Source organism: Staurois parvus, unplaced genomic scaffold (assembly GCF_062004578.1).
Source record: "Staurois parvus isolate SC_StPar_1 unplaced genomic scaffold, SC_StPar_1.0 ptg001416l, whole genome shotgun sequence".
Classification (NCBI taxonomy): domain Eukaryota; kingdom Metazoa; phylum Chordata; class Amphibia; order Anura; family Ranidae; genus Staurois; species Staurois parvus.
In genome coordinates this window covers 3,369-9,374 of record NW_028319212.1, presented here as the reverse complement: position 1 = coordinate 9,374, position 6,006 = coordinate 3,369, and positions in this window count along the sequence as shown.

The following is a 6,006-nucleotide window of genomic DNA, read 5'->3' as shown; positions in this document are numbered from 1 at the left end:
GGGATATCATCTTCGGTGAAATTGTCCCTTGTGCTGCTGTGACAGTGTTTAGCAGAAGTCCTTCTCCCTGCTACCCTAATCTTCTGGAAGAGTGCAATGGCAGGGTTACAAGAATTAGGGATAAGTAATATAAGGCTAAAAAACCTAAACTGGTTATTCATAAACCATGGATTATATGCTGCTATTTTCAGGTGATTGGGTACTGACAGCTTGGATTTACTCCTAAACTCCTGTAACCCCACCCCAGTTTGAGTCTTTTGTTGATAAAGGATATGAATCTCTTCTTGCTTATAGATAAGTTTTAATACATAACTAGTGGTTGTTTTTTTTTCTTTTATATGCTTCAGTCCTCTCTTCACTGTCTTCTACTTTACCAATAGATACAACGCCTTTGGATCGGTGTAACCTTGGTAATACCATAAGAACTGGACCCAGACCCTACGCTGTGGCTGCGGCCTGTAATGTTGCTTTGGGCACTGGATCCTTTTTGGGCACTCAGCTTTGCACTGATTACAGGGTGCTATTCATGGCCTGGACTGTGGTCCATTCATTTGGTACCCAGACACTGAAGACCCCTCCAGGGGTATGCAAACTGATGGGTGAAGCCTGGACCTGTACAGGGACTAGTGATATGAAAAGACAGGTTTGTCCTGCTATTGGACAGATACTGTAGCTTTACATGAGAATCAATAGCTCAGTTACTTGCATTACACCTATTTAATTGTCCTTTTGTATAGTATTCATTTTACGTAAATGCCAGGAATGTGTTTGCATTCATTTGCTTATCAAGTGTTTTATACTTTCAAACTTGAAGGTAAAAATTCTACCATTCAGAGCTTAGTCTCAGGTGTATGACCAGGTATTATACCACTCCACAGGTCACACTATTACTGCAGCTTACTCAGAGAGCCCTTAGAAGGTACTAGGGCTGCTGTCATTTTGTGATGAGGACTTTACTACATGCCAGTCAACATCTGGGTTGCTGTCTATCCTTTTACAGACATTCCATTTTTGTCCCCTACCTAGTGAGTAGTCCATAGGGGGATACCCTCAATCAGAGCTGCCATCGGGGTGGTGCAGCCTATACTAATGTAGGAGGCTATGGCATCCCGAGGGGTCTGAGTTTAGGGGCGGACTGACATTCCGGCACTGCCCAGGGGCCCCATGAGAGGCTCCTGTAATGGACTTCACTGCTAATTCAATAGAAAATTTCTGATGGCTGCCCTGAATGGTGTACCACAGAACATGAATGATATTCCTATGTGGACTATGGCTCTGGCACTTAGCAGAGCCTGGGTGGTGCCTATGAAGGGGACTGGGGTGCAAGGAAGGGGGGGCCTGTAAAGTGGACTGGGGGACAATAAAGGAAGGCTGTGAAGGGGATGTTGGTGCAAGGAAGGAGAAGGGGCTTTGAAGGGGATAGTGGTGCAAGGAAGAGGTGGCTGTAAAGGAGACTAGAGTGCAAGGAGGGGGGTTGTGAAGAGAATTGGGGTGCAACCAAGGGGGTCTGTGAAGAGGACTGGGGTGCAAGGAAGAGTGGGCTGTAAAGGGGGTTGGAGTTCAAGGAAAGGGAGCTGTGAAGGGGATGAAGATGCAAGGAAGGAGGGGGCTGCAGTGCATGGAAGGGGGGCTGGGAGGGGCACTACTAATTCAAAAACCCTGGTGTACACGCTTGGGCTGCCTTTGGGGATGTCTTTGCTGGCTTGGGCCGTCTCTGCTGCATTAGGATTTCTCTTTGATGACTATATGGGGATGTCTCTTTGCTAGATGGCTCTGTCTCTTTGCTGAATATATGGGGTTGTCTCTTTGCTGGACTGGGAACTCTTTGTTGAATATATGGGGAAGTTCCTTTGCTGTATTGGGCTGTCATGCAACATGTTTGCTGATGTTGTAAAGCTCATTGTCTCTGTCCGCAACAGCCTTAACATTGTACAATCTGACTCTTCCTCTGTCTCCCCATTCCACTGTGAGTAAAAAGAAACCTACAAAGCACTCTGTTTATGAATAGATAGAATGTACAACCGCCCCCCCCCCCCCCCCCCCCCGTCCTAAACAAGCCCTCTCTTTATACAATGAGGAACAGAAGTATTTGAACACCCTGCGATTTTGCAAGTTCTCCCACTTAGAAATCATGGAGGGGTCTGAAATCCACATTGTTGGTGCATTCCCACTAAGAGACAGGGAGGGCAGGATTACAACTGTCGTCCTGTTTTTTTTTTCTTTTCCATCTGTATCTCTTTATGGAGATTTCCCTTTACCTCCTTGCCTACTGACTCAATATTGGATATTAAGTCACAGTGGATATTTTTCCAATGTAGGGAAAATCTCCTCTTAGACAGTTGTGTCCCCATTGGAAAATTTCTCCTTTTTGTGTTCGGATGGCAATCCAAAATTTGGATTTACCCTCACTTTTATTCTCAGTGACATTGATAATCAGGACAATTTGAGAGTATGAATCTCCCTAACAGGAACACATACAGCAGTAAAAAGCAGACAGCGCTTCTAAATTCTCACCACTTTATCTAAAGAAAACATTTTTCCTTTAATTACATTTTATATGTATATCTCTTTATTTTTGGCTAGAGTGGGGAAGTTTTAGAACCCCTGTCAGTTTTATTGCTGTCTAGGTCATCATTGGCTCTGTTCACTCCTTTTTGTTGTCACCCCAACAGAAAATGGGAAAATTCTTTCAATGGGTCACCTGTTCTGGTAATAACTGAGCTAGAGGAGATTTCCCTTTGTATTGTACTAATTTTCCCTTGCTTCCTGTTGCCTGTTCAATAAAGTGACAAAAAATCTTCTAAATGGGAGATTAAAAACAAGAACAGGGGCTTTAAACATTCCCTACTCTATCCAAGAAAAAAAGCTTATTAATGTTCCCTACTGCACAAGTGGATCCTCACAGTACCCACTGGACTTCAGAGGACTTCACAAAGATGACACAAGATCCCATATACAGTGAGAAACAGAAGTATTTGAACACCCTGCGATTTTGCAAGTTCTCCCACTTAGAAATCATGGAGGGTTCTGAAATTCACATTGTAGGTGCATTCCCACTCTGAGACCGAATTAAAAAAAAAAAATTTAGGAAATCACATTGTATGCTTTTTAAAAAATTTGTTTTGGACTGCTGAACATAAGTATTTGAAAATGAGAAAATCAGTGTTAATATTTGGTACAGAAGCCTTTGTTTGCAATTACAGAGGTCAAACGTTTCCTGTAGTTCTTGACCAGGTTTGCACACACTGCAACAGTGATTTTGGCCACTCCTCCACACAGATCTCCTCTAGATCTGTCAGGTTTCGGGGCTGTCGCTGAGCAACACTGAGTTTCAGCTCCCTCCAAAGATGTTCTATTGGATTTAGGTCTGGAGACTGGCTAGGCCACTCCAGACCCTTGATATTCTTACGGAGCCACTCCTTGGTTATCCTGGCTGTGTGCTTCGGGTCGTTGTCATGTTGGAAGACCCAACCATGACCCATCTTCAATGCTCTGACTGAGGAAAGGAGGTTGTTGCTCAAAATCTCACAATAAATGGCTCCATTCATCCTCTCCTTAATACAGTGCAGTCGTCCTGTCCCCTTCGCAGAAAAGCACCCCCAAAGCATGATGTTACCACCCCCATGCTTCACAGTAGGGATGGTGTTCTTGGGATGCAACTCATCCTTCTTTTTCCTCCAAACACGACAAGTGAAGTTTAGACCAAAAAGTTCTAATTTGGTCTCATCTGACCACATGACTTTCTCCCATGCCTCCTCTGGATCATCCAGATGGTCATTGGCAAAGATTGGACGGGCCTGGACATGTGATGACTTGAGCAGGGGAACCTTCCGTGTAATGCATGATTTGAAACCATGATGGCATAGTGTTCTACCGACCAGTGACCTTTGAAACTGGTCCCAGCTCTCTTCATGTCATTGACCAGCTCCTCCCTTGTAGTTCTGGGCTGATTCCTCACCTTTCTTATCATCCGTGATACCCCACGAGGTGAGATCTTGCATGGAGCCCCAGTCCGAGGGAGACTTGACAGTCGTCTTTAGCCTCTTCCATTTTCTAACAATTGCTCCAGCAGTTGATCTGTTTTCACCAAGCTGCTTGGCAATTGCCCCGTAGCCCTTTCCAGCCTTGTGGAGGTCCACAATTTTGTGTCTGGTGTCTTTTGACAACTCTTTCGTCTTGCCCATGGTAGTAGTTGACGTCTGACTGACTGTGGGGGGACAGGTGTCTTTAAAGAGCTCAGACAGGTGCTACTAAGTTAGATTAATGAGTGGAGTAGAGGTGGACTTTTTAAAGGCACAGTAACAGGTCTTTGAGAGCCAGAATTCTTGCTGTTTTAGGTGTTCAAATACTTATGTTCAGCAGTGCAAGACAAATAAATTCTTTAAAAATCATACAATGTGATTTCCTGAATTTTTTTACTGTAATTCTTTCTCTGAGTGGGAATGCACCTACAATGTGAATTTCAGACCCCTCCATGATTTTTAAGTGGGAGAACTTGCAAAATCGCAGGGTGTTCAAATACTTCTGTTCCTCACTGTACCTATTGAAGATGTTCCTTCTTTCAAAAAAAAAATAAAAAAAAATGTATGGACAGAAATTTTTGTGACATTCCTAAAGGCTCTCTGATCTTGCAGGCCCATCCCTGCAGCCAGTTCTCTACAAATTCAGGATATCAAACTGCAGCTAACAGGACTAGGACAATAAACAACCAATATGACTCTGTATTTCAGGATTGTTGCATTGCACAGCAATTACAGCAGTTGCCTTCTGCTCTGCTTTTTCTGTGGAACATCTCATGAGACAAATTTCCAGAATGGATCTAATCTCCATTCATATGCTCAGAATCGTATGGGTAAAAGATTGGACAGCTGAAGCTTGTCTGCAAGAGGTGCTGCACACATATGCCTTTCCAAGGAAGACAGCTGTTTGTTGAGGCCCTTTACCAATTTATCAAAAAGGTCACAGGTGGAAAGGTATTACTTCCTAATTGGATGATCCTAAAACTCCCCTTCGGAGCACCTGTCTGTTCTAAAAAGGCTTCAAGTTCAACAATTCCTTTCAGTATTGGGCTTGGAACACAAATGCCACCAAGCCTTCCGCAATGGTAAGAAAGGGAGGATGTCTGTGAGAGTTGGTCTGTCCTGGGTCAAAGATGTCCAAGACCTGTGGGATCAATCATTGGTTTCAAAGGGTTACCAAATATAGTTCAAAACTCTACTACCCCATCATTTTCTTCTACCACATCCACCAAATGGTGGTAGGAATAATGACCCATTGTTGTCAGTGAATGGAATGGTGCCTCCTTGTTCGTGTCAGTGGGAAGAAAAGTGCCCCAAGGGCAGAGTGAAGGCAGGCAAAGGGTCACAGTTAGGGAGACTACTGCCCTAGAGATTTTCTCCTGCAAAGTAGCCTTTTTAGTCACCACGTCTGTCAGATGTGTTTCTGAGCTGGTGGCCTTTCCTCATACTTGACTATGACAAGATTGTTTTACACCCATGGTGGTTTGTGTTTCACCTCAATAAGGACATTGTGCTACCATCTTCATGCCCTGCTCCTAAGTATACACAGGGAATCTCTCTACATTGCCTAGATGTAGTCAGAGCCTCAAGGTTACGGTTCAGTCAGATGGACGGACTCATGGCGTTCTAAAGGATACCCTGCTTCAACGTCAATCTATACACAATTAGTCTTATTGATAGCGCTACATTCTTAAAGAGAAATCTCTTCCTGCGTTTTTAGAAGCCCATTTACCACTTCCAGTGGTAGTTTCTTGGGCATTTAGGCACCAAGCTTCTTTAGCCCAGTTGGGTAAGGCTGCCACCTGGTCTTTTGTTCATACGTTTACCAGGTGGACATTTAATCTTCTGCTGATGCAGCTTTTGGCTTCAAGGTTCAGGAAGTGGCACTCTGAACTTGGGTCTTCTGACTTATGTTTGGGCTTGTGACACAGTTTCTGTTTGCCTCATTGTTGCCCACCCTTTTTATTCATGACTTGTGGGTATTCTA